Raw genomic sequence first — 10,307 nt, forward strand, 5'->3', positions numbered from 1 at the left:
GTGCAAGCTGGACAGGCAAATGGAATTTACTTCATCACTTAGGATGACCTAGCATCTGCTGCCCCACATGAAGGTTGCAAGCTGATCCAGGGGGTGCGAGACAAGCCATGTGATACACACAGCTTTGTCCTCTAATAGAGGGAGAAGAGGGTGGAGAATCTCAGGAGGACAGTCTAAAGGGGCAACAAATTCTGCCTCCCTCAGTAGCTTCAGCTTAAAGGCATTGCCTCACTCTCTCTACTGGTAGGGACCTCCCAGATGGGATATATAAATGTGCATAGTGTAATACTGTCTTCAGCAAGAACTACAAAGAATTTTTAATCTCTGAAGTATCACACCTTGCTACTTCGCAGAATATTGTGGCTGCAGTGGCAGAATATAACATGCAAACTGGCACTTGGTGATACACTGATTTTAGGGGAAACACAAGCACAAGGCACTAATGATTGTGAAGTACCATACACACATGCATGCATACATCTGCTTCATAGGGTGTCTGGTTCACCTGTAGAATTGATGGCCACAAAATACAGAGATAACCATGATTTCAAAAGAAAATTAGATATATGCACAGAAGGTAGTTACTGATCGTTTATGTTTGATAGATAAATGAAACCTTTATGGATACAGGACTTTGGTATAGCGGTGAATATCAGGTATTGGGGAAATTGTGGGGGGAGAGTTCCTACCTGAATAATCTGTAGCCACATGCCCTTGTCTGGCAAGAGAACTTGAACTAGATGGCTATGACCTGCTCCAACAAGCTTTTCAATAGCTTTCATGAATATATTTAAAACGTGTTTATGATAGGTAATGAATCTATGGGCCAAACTCTATTGTCATTCCTAACTAGAACAAACCCATCTAACAAATGTTTCTTCTTAAATTAACATTTATGTAGGTCTCATTGATTCTACTGGTCTGCCATACTTGGGGCTGATCTTTCTGTACAGCCATAACGTTTATAGACACATAAGATCTGAATCTGCCTCATTTAATTGAATTTTAATTGTTGTAAACCGCCAGGAGACCTTTGGGTAGAGTGGGCGGCATATAAGTTAAATAAATAAATAAAAGTAAATAAATCAATGTGTATTTTGTTGGATGCTTGGAATAGGAGGGCATTACAGCAAGCAGACTACTTATCTTCCTAGTGCACCTAGCTACAAGAATTACCCCTTGAGAACGAGAGAGAGCAAACACATTTATTCTTACTTCAGGGAGTACATATGCACTGGGACTACACTTGGTGATGAACCAGGAAGTTCCTGATAGAGACGGCACTCCCTAAGCAGCCTTCTATCTATGCCACTAGCTCTCAGGTTCAGTCTCTAATCCCAGCTGTTTTCAGTAAAGCCATGGGGGGGGGCAATCTTGGAAGCTGAAGGCCTCCATTCACTACCATGAAAGCCCCACCACCACCAGATTTATCAGAACTGGTTTACCATTGTTTGAAAGTCAACTATTGTATTCTGTAGTCTGATATAAGTTAGTAAGGGGTGGTCCATGAATCTAGAGCCTGCAGTTAATCTAGCCATAATCCATATTTGTCTTACGGACTAATACTGGAGATTGGAGTTCTGTGGCTGTTTGTAAGCCATACTGAAATTAGTGAAAGATCAGACAGTGTGAGAAACAATATTGTGTAATGTTTAGAGTCATGGATTGGGACTCTAAAGAGGTAGGTTCATGTTCCAGATAAGCCATGAAATGAGCCATTAAATTGATGGGGAGGGTCATTTGGCTCAATCACCCTCTTTCAGCCTAGCCTACCCTACAGGATTGGGGGGGAGGATAAAGTAGGAAAGAGGAGAGCGATGGGAGAGCAGACCACCTTATGCTCACTGCAGGAAAGCAGGCTATAAACGTAGCACGCAAGGAAACAAATAATGCACATTAATGTGAAGAGGTCTGAACACTCCAAAGCACTCAATAAATGCTAAACATTATCGCCTGTGATACACTGATATATTAATAAAGTAAGAGAATGTGGTGCTATCCATTTCCTTCTCTGCAGATGATTAAAACAACTCCAAACAATGATGACATGAACTTAGAACTAAAACACTACACACTTCCAAAGCATTCAGGACTGTGATTATACTTAGTAACTTTTTTTTTTTTGGCCACAGCTCAGAATTTGCATCTGGGTATCATCTCCCAACAGATGTGCTTTTTTTTATATTTTGAAGCACTTTTGAGGCTGCTGCTTTGAAATAGAGCCACATGTCTATCCTGGGAGTTGAATAAGCTGTACGGGGCTACTCAAAACTCGAGATCTGAAGGTAAGAATGGAAATCATAGAAATTGCTTGGTCTAACCTATGAGACAGACTAAGCCATTCCATGGCCTATGTAGTTATTACTACATCCCATAACAAAGCTATTGGTTAACATGGGGAAGGGCCATTGTTTGTAGCGTATAAGCCTGCTATGTAAAAACACAAAAAAGTGGTTCCGTCCAAGGTGTGGCCTCATCCAGAATACTTGCTGCCTGAAATATGAGAGCATGGTTGCCAGTTAGCATCCCTGGACTGAGCTAAACAAGCCAGTGGTCTGAATGAATGTGAGGAGACTTCCTACATTTCTAAAATGGATCAAAAACTACTTTGCAAGGATCACTTGTCTTGATTTTGTCCTGAATGACAGTGGGGGAAGAGGAGGATCCACCTCCCCGCTGAGTACTGTGAAGCAAGTGATTGGGTTATTTTGTTGGCATGTACTGTAGTTTGCGGTTTGGGCGCACAGTGATTTTGCCACTGGATTTCATTTCTTTCACCTTTCTCTGTTTGTTAAAACAGACCTTTTCAAAATGATGGCTGATATATGGTTATGTAATGTATAATATGCATGTAATGAATATAGTTTGAAATAATTACACTACCTGTTTATAGACTTGTTTTAAGGTGGCTGGCTATCCCAAGCTAATATTTTGTCACATAATAGTTTTATTTTGTAGTTTTCTGTATGTGCCTTTTAGTGTCCTATTTAATTGACTGATATACTTACATACATGCTTGTTTGATTAGGCATTGAGGGCTGCATGTATTTGGTTAATCCTATGGTATCATTATAACTATCCTTGAAAGGCAATGGTTTGCACATAACAATATACCCAACTGTATTTTGTTGAATCTTGATTTAATATCATGTTCAAACCCTTTCCTACAAGCAAATCATGACTAAAATTAGAAACCCTGGTTTATTGTTAGCTTCCAAATTCTGGCTTGTTTAAGCTGTTGTCTGTCCTTCCATCTGAACTCAGAACTCCCTATTTCCTTAGGTGCTCTTCTTTGAAGAGGAGATGATAAATGGGGTGAGAGAAAGAACAGAAATTGAGAAAATGGACTACAGATTTTTGGATCATCTGCAACCTAGTTACATGTGCAGAATTTTACTTAGATGCGTATGACTTTATAGATACACAAATACTGAAGCAGGGATGGGGAAATCTGTGATTTCTCAGCCATTGCTAGATTCCAGCTCCAGCCATCTTTCACCATCAGGTGTGCTGGTTAGGACTAATGGGAGTTACCTTCCGATGATAACCAGAAGGGCCAGAAGTTGCTCATATTTGCTTTGCGATGTGATCCTAAGCATCTTCACTTGGGAGTGAGTTTAATTTGAGTCCACTGAGACTTAACTTTTCAATAATTGTACAGGGTGTACAGTCTAAGAGTGACACACCGCTTTTTCAGTCTATTCCAGAGATCCTCCATCAATGCTTAGGAATGCTGCTGTGTATACACCAACTAGCTGATAGGAAATGAGCCACCTTGTTCATGTCAATGATGGGAACGGTGGAGAATGACAGGGAAGAACTGGCCCAGGGTTGAATTTGTTCATATGACAACTCTGTGGTAACTGGCACCCCAGACATCTTGGGACTGGGCTAAAATCCTTGCAATAGTGAACTTTTTTTGCAAAAAACAGATAGGTCTGTGAAAGACATTTCACAAAATGAAGCTATGTGTTGGTAGCTGTCCACCTGTGGGTTTTTTTTTCCATGGATATTCCTCATTTGATGGCTGCAAAATTGAGTGAGCATTTGCACTTTCTTCTGTCAAATGCCATAGACCTGACTTCAATGTGTTGCATAATCTTCAGGGAAAGACTTTTCAATATTTTACATATTTTGAAATATTCAAAATATGAATATTTACTACTGTGAATATTTTGAAACACTTTGAAACATGCTGAAGTGTAGGCCATACCCTTTGTAAATTCAGATTCATCAAAATACTTGGTGATGCATTTTTTCCCTAAAGAAAAAGATGTATTTCAGTTCAACACTGTAGTGAAGAACAAAACATCTGGCAATGGATTATCTAGTCTACATCAACATAAATCCAAAAGAAGAATGCGATTACAAACATGTGCCTGTGGAGAGACACAGTCATACTGCATTGACACTCCACAATATCCGGGCCCTCCTTTACTCCCTCTCCATACACTATACCTGTCATAACAACCACTGGTACAGTAGTAAACTCTGATGGGGAGTGCTCATATTGACAGTCCACAGAGCTATACGTTTAAGGAAGGTTTTTCATTAAGGTAAACTAGTTGTCACATTTTTGTTCTCTGTCAGGAGCAGCTCTTTTGTAAAATGGTTGGTTCTTAATTGCCAGTTCAAAACTTGTTTCATTATGAGAGGCTGCTCACAGCAATATATTGCTGCTGGGAAAATCCATTCCCTTGCCAGGCACTGGGAGAATTTACTTAGAGGAAATAGAGAAGCCCAAGGTGAGTGGAATAGGTGACATCACCATCCCTGCTAATAAAAAAATCCCAGTGTTTCAACTCTGTGGACCCTGGCTCTGCTACAACACAAATAATAATGTGCAGTTTTCTTGCATTTGTATATTGTAATAACTGTGTGGCTCCCATTTGTTTCAGTTAAAGTTTTCTGTGTCTGTTAGATGAGGAACATTCTAAAGGTGGTAATTTTGATATCACCAGAAAGGGTCAGGGCATCTATCGCCTTCAGTGTGTTCCTTATGATATAGCAAACATTTTTTAAAAAAAGTCTTCAAGTGTTTGCATGTTCAGAATTCCCATTCTTCTTTGACAATACCATTAGCATTAATAGCAGAATGAAAATGAAAAGAGATTTTGCTAAATGTTCAAAGTAATGACTAGGTCTATTGACTCTTGGCAACTATAAGATGTTGACCTGTAAAGTAATGTATCATGTTGCAGCTGCTGTTTTGTCAAACCATAAAACAGGGGAAGGTACCCATTCTGCTGATGTCTGATGCATTCATTTGAATGCAAGACTTCATCATGTGCTTATTACCTCTCTCCAACTTGGAAGTAATTAGCTCTGGCTAGATCACACCCCCAAATCTATTATTGCTCTGAATACCTATAGCTGAAGAATGTGGGAACATCAAAGCTTTCAGCATATTAAGGCATGGACACCCTGCGACCCTGTACATGTTTTTAAACTGCAATTGCATACAGTTTAACCAGAATCCATGATGAGGGTGAGTGGGTGGGAGATAACATCCAAGAACACAAGGGTGGGGTTTCGTACATGGTCCCTTCCTTATGTTCAAAAATTAAATGGTTCAGAAAAAGATGGAAATATGCCCCAACCATGAGATTCAGTTTGGACTCGTGTGGTTTCAAGGCTTCCCAATCAAACTTGGCTTTTCAAATCATCATGCTTCCTTTTCTATACCTTTTCTGTTTTAGGTATGATTTCAGGTCACTTCTAACTTATAGCAACCCTAGTAGAGTTTGGGGGGTACATGAGGTGCTCAGGGAGTAGTTTACCATTGCCATTCCACTCCCACCCCCATGTGTTTCCATTGCCAAGTAGGGATTTGAACCCAGGTCTTTTGAGTCCTAGTCTGACACTCAATCTCTGCAACATACTGGCTGAAATCCTGTTGAATAACTCAGGGTGCGCAACAGGAATTACAGCAAAAAGCTTCCCTTGATGATTTCGGGATGCACACAACTTCACATTTTGCCCATGACTGGAAATAAGAAATCAGTGGATGCTTCCTAAAAAAAAATGACTATGACAAGATGGTTTCACATCATGATCAAGTAGTCTCATTGACTTCAGTCCAGAAAAGTACTTAAGCATCCTTTGATGGGTAATACTATCTGAAGCCATCAAAGCATTAGGAGCACCTGCTTAAGTCCCTCTGCTCTCAGTGACATTTAATCATTTGATCAAAGTTAAGCATGTGATTAAGAGCGCTTTGCTGAAGAGGGATGAATTTAAGCAGGTGGTTAAGAAAAAATTCATGATGAATTGAAGCAGCATAATTGGAGGAGGGATCAAGGAGGGAAGGCCATGAAGATAGCAGCCACTTTCAGGCAGGTCATTTTCAAACACCTGAGATCTCTCCTCCCAGAATAATGTTACACTTTAAAAAGATGTAGCAGAAGGACAAGGAGGTGGGGTGAGATATGTGGTCCAAAAATAGAAGCCATGTCACCTGATGGGGGCTTGTTCCCTTTAACCCAGCACCATTCTTCCAATGGGGGAAAAATTCCTCAGCTTGATGCTGTCCATGTGTTTGGAATGCAATTCCCATCTACTTTGAATCATGGAAGTGGTGGGAGCTGTCATCCAAAATGTCTAGACAACACTAGACTGTAGAAGACAGGCATAGGTAGACTGAAAAACAGACAAAAAATGACAATGGAGGTCGTGTGACACAAAGCATGGATCTTCAGCTGATGGTTTGTCATGATCTTCAACTGAGTCCTAAAGGTGGGTAAAACCCACCATAACCTTTGTTGTTGTTGTTGTTGTTGTTGTTGTTGTTGTTGTTGTTGTTGTTGTTGTTGTTGTTGTTGTTGTTGTTGTTGTTGTTGTACTGCAGAGAGCGAGAGAGAAGTAAAAATGTGAAAACTGGTCTATCTTTACTGTAAATATATACTGATATAAGTGTAGTTTGGGAAAATCCTGAAAACTGGAGTTATGGAATCAATTTTTAAAGATTCTTAGTTGCCTCCCCATCCTTTTTTTTTTCAGAGCTTCCCTGAGGACAAGAAAGGTAATGGCAATTAAACCCAATCAGGTTTATGGTGTGAATATGTAGAATTAGACAAAAATTCCTTGCAGTTCTTCCACCTCTCCTGCCACCAACAAAAAAATTCCTGGATTTCAGAAACACTGAAAATACCTTCATTCTCAGAGATATGGGATTTGTCACTCTATCAAAGAGTGGTAAACAATAACTGTCCTGCTTTATATTAAATGGGAAGTGAATATACCTGTGAACATTTATTTATTTATTTATTTATTTATTTATTTAAAATATTTTACCCCACTTTTCTCTTAAGAAATGACTCAAGCTGGCTTGTATCATTAAAACATAATATTGAAGCTAAAAACAATGAATTATTTAAAAATCAAACTAATGACATTATATTAAGAATGTTAGGTAAAGCATTACTAAAACAGATTTAGAAGCAACAAAGTACAAACCATCTTGTTTTAAAACCTCTCCTAGACCTTCTATCACTACGCAAACAGTTTTCGTGTGCGGCAGGAGTATGCCCAGAAAAAGGGAGAGGAGAAAGTGGCATGCAGGGGTGACTCATAGACTGGGGCAAGGGACACCGATAGAATTTCAGTGGCAAAGCCCGCCTCCCCTTCAAAGTCCCCTATGAGGATATACACACCTGATAAAATCCATGTTAGACTATTGTTTGAGTTTGGCCCTGAAAACTTCACCAGAAAAGTGGGAAGAGTATTAATATGGTAGCGCATTGGAATCAACACAAAAGAGGACCCAGTTCAAGTTCCCTGTACAAAACTGGTGGCATTTGAAAAGCCATTTCCAGCAATGTTCACAAAGATGTTTACTGGTTCATTTATATTGTCCCTTCCTCCGCTCTCCATTGACTTCATTTGCCCTCATTGTTGTCTCTGTGTTGCTAACGCACATTGGTCACATAGTGTCACAATGACATTCCATTTGCGGTGTGATCTCTGCATGGCTAAGATCAGCCACTGTGATTAAGCAGAAAGAAGCAGCATCAGTGTGCCTGCACGGGGGGCTCCCTAAGCAGCGGCGGCGGCAGCAGCAACAACAACAGAATTAAAGGCACCAAATCAGACTTTTAAAAACCAATTCTCACACAACATATTTTGTGCAACCAACCCCAGAGCTGCTATTTCCATCCAAAAGAAGAAGAAAAGGTACAGCAGCAACAACAACAATGTGCTGTCAAGTTGATTCTGCCTTATGGTGACCCTGTCCAGGGTTTTCTAGGTAGAGAATACACAGAAGTAGTTTACCAGTCCCTTCTTCTGGGGGCAGTCTGGGACTGTGCAGTTGGCCCATGCCTATACAGGCTGGCTGTTCTCCCTGGAAGCTCAGTGGGGAATCAAACTCCCATTCTCTTGCTCAGCAGCTAAGTACCTAAACAAGTGAGCTATCCAGCCAGCATGTGTGTTATAGATCAGCCTCAGTTCTCTAACCTGGTACCCTACAGATAATTATAGCCTTCAGTCCCATCAGCCCCAACCAACGTGGCCAATGGTGAGAGATGAAGAGAGCTGTAACGCAAAATATTTGCAAGACTGCTAATGGATTATAGGCTTACCGCTTGGTTCTCTAGACTTTGCAGTCAAGTTCCACTGGGGACATAGCCAGTTGCTAATATAGCTGAGAGCTGGCACTCCCAGCTTCACACCTCTGTTCTCTGTCAGTCTTATTGGGTCATCTTGAATCAATCATTTTCACTGAACCTGACCTACCTCAAAGGATATCTGCTAGTGAAAATGGGGTGAGAACGTGTATGCATACTACATTACTGATGAAGAAGTATTTCCTACTCTTCACCATATCAGAAAATTAGTTATGCCAAGTGGACATTTTCCAGTGACCTTTCAATGTGAGAAACAATGCTCTCTTGTATACTGTAGGGTTCAGGGACGCAGAAACACCACTTACGACTCCCTGTGTCATAGCCATCTGCTTATAGGTCATGCCATCTTTGACGGGTTTTATTCGACTTTGGCCATTTCTGTACCAAAAGAGGCCACATAGCTCACTAATAGCCTGATTGCAAGTGTAATTTCTCAGAAATAAATCCCATAGACTTCAAAGGTCTTGTTCCTTCAGAAATTCCATCTAGTGTGGTGCGGGACGATACACTTTTCTTATTCAGGAAAAGCACAATCAGGGTGGACAAAGAATAGTCAAGGTCAAATTATATGGGATGTGAGGTAACTATTTCACATCATTGTTTCATCAGAAATAAGTGTATTTCTGATAAAAATCTCTATGGGGATATTTCTGACTCAAACAAGGTAGGAATACAGGTAGGCATTTGCCCACCACTCTTACCTTGTACCACCTGCTACCCTGACATCATACAAATATCAACACAGCCACCTAATGCAATGTTGTGGCCCTCCGTTGAGCATCTGCCAGTTACATCTGATATCTTACTCAGTCCATGTGCTGGCTGAGCACTTTGCCCACATTCAATGTGAATTTACCCTTCGTCATCATACCAGGCAGATGCATAAAACCTGTGGTGGCACTGGGAACATGCAGATCAGTCCCATCAGAGCTATTGATTTGGACTGATCTGGAACTTTCCCACTGCTTTTTTAAAATCACTGTTGATATAGGAAAGTCACGTACAAGGATAGATATTCCTACGGAGTGATAATGTTGACTTATTTATATATTCTGTTGCAGATCTAGCACTTGCGATATTAGCATGCGAAGAATGAAAGGGTGAGGGAGTGAAACACATCTCAGGGTGAAAAGCTGATTCTCTCCATGCCAATTTCCTTTCATTTCCTCTTGACAGAGTGGGCCTTTAAAAGCTCTACACCTTAGCCAGCTTTTTAAGATGTAAGCTCATTGATGATCAAGCCCTAATGAATTTGTTTTGCCACCAATAAATCAGAATGAGTATGGGCTCTTCCCTGCTTCCCTGGGCTACTTTTTCAGTGTTGCCTTCATAGTCTCTTGAAGAGGGTTGACGTATGATCCTAGCAAGAAGCTAGCAAATTAACATGCTGTTATTAACGGAGTGTTGCCCTTTATAAAGTTGCAGTGGTCTTCTTTGTGTCTTGAACGGTGGTAGACTGCTGATGATCCTGGGCATGTTAGATGTCCTTGCTTTTCTCCTCCGCCTCAGCAAATGTTTACAGATGCTGCAATTCTTTAAGCTGCTCAACCAACAGAAGCCAGTATTTTCCCCATGGGTGTGATACGAGAGGGCCTCAGTGCCCTTTGATTAAAAGTAACTTCAGTTGAAGAGAATATGTTGATCCTTAGAAATTGGTTCCTGACATTTCCTAGCCTCTGTGGA

At 40.6% G+C, this 10,307-nt stretch overlaps 2 protein-coding genes across 13 annotated transcripts in view; both read left to right on the forward strand.

Moving 5' to 3' along the window:
* HOXC8 (homeobox C8) overlaps nt 1-10,307 on the forward strand; it is a 159,882-nt gene that overhangs the window by 87,849 nt on the left and 61,726 nt on the right. For 3 of the 10 annotated variants that reach the window (XM_078384648.1, XM_078384649.1, XM_078384652.1), the window contains exon 5: nt 2,133-2,285. The exons of the other annotated variants lie outside the window; for them this stretch is intronic. The gene's annotated coding sequence lies outside the window, so the exon portion shown is untranslated. The remainder of the gene's footprint in view (nt 1-2,132; nt 2,286-10,307) is intronic. 10 annotated transcript variants of the gene reach the window in all.
* The window catches only part of HOXC4 (homeobox C4), a 100,800-nt gene that overhangs the window by 28,767 nt on the left and 61,726 nt on the right, over nt 1-10,307 (forward strand). For 2 of the 3 annotated variants that reach the window (XR_013541250.1, XR_013541251.1), the window contains exon 3: nt 7,000-7,021. The exons of the other annotated variant lie outside the window; for it this stretch is intronic. The gene's annotated coding sequence lies outside the window, so the exon portion shown is untranslated. The remainder of the gene's footprint in view (nt 1-6,999; nt 7,022-10,307) is intronic. 3 annotated transcript variants of the gene reach the window in all.

This window comes from Pogona vitticeps, chromosome 2 (assembly GCF_051106095.1).
Source record: "Pogona vitticeps strain Pit_001003342236 chromosome 2, PviZW2.1, whole genome shotgun sequence".
Lineage (NCBI taxonomy): Eukaryota > Metazoa > Chordata > Lepidosauria > Squamata > Agamidae > Pogona > Pogona vitticeps.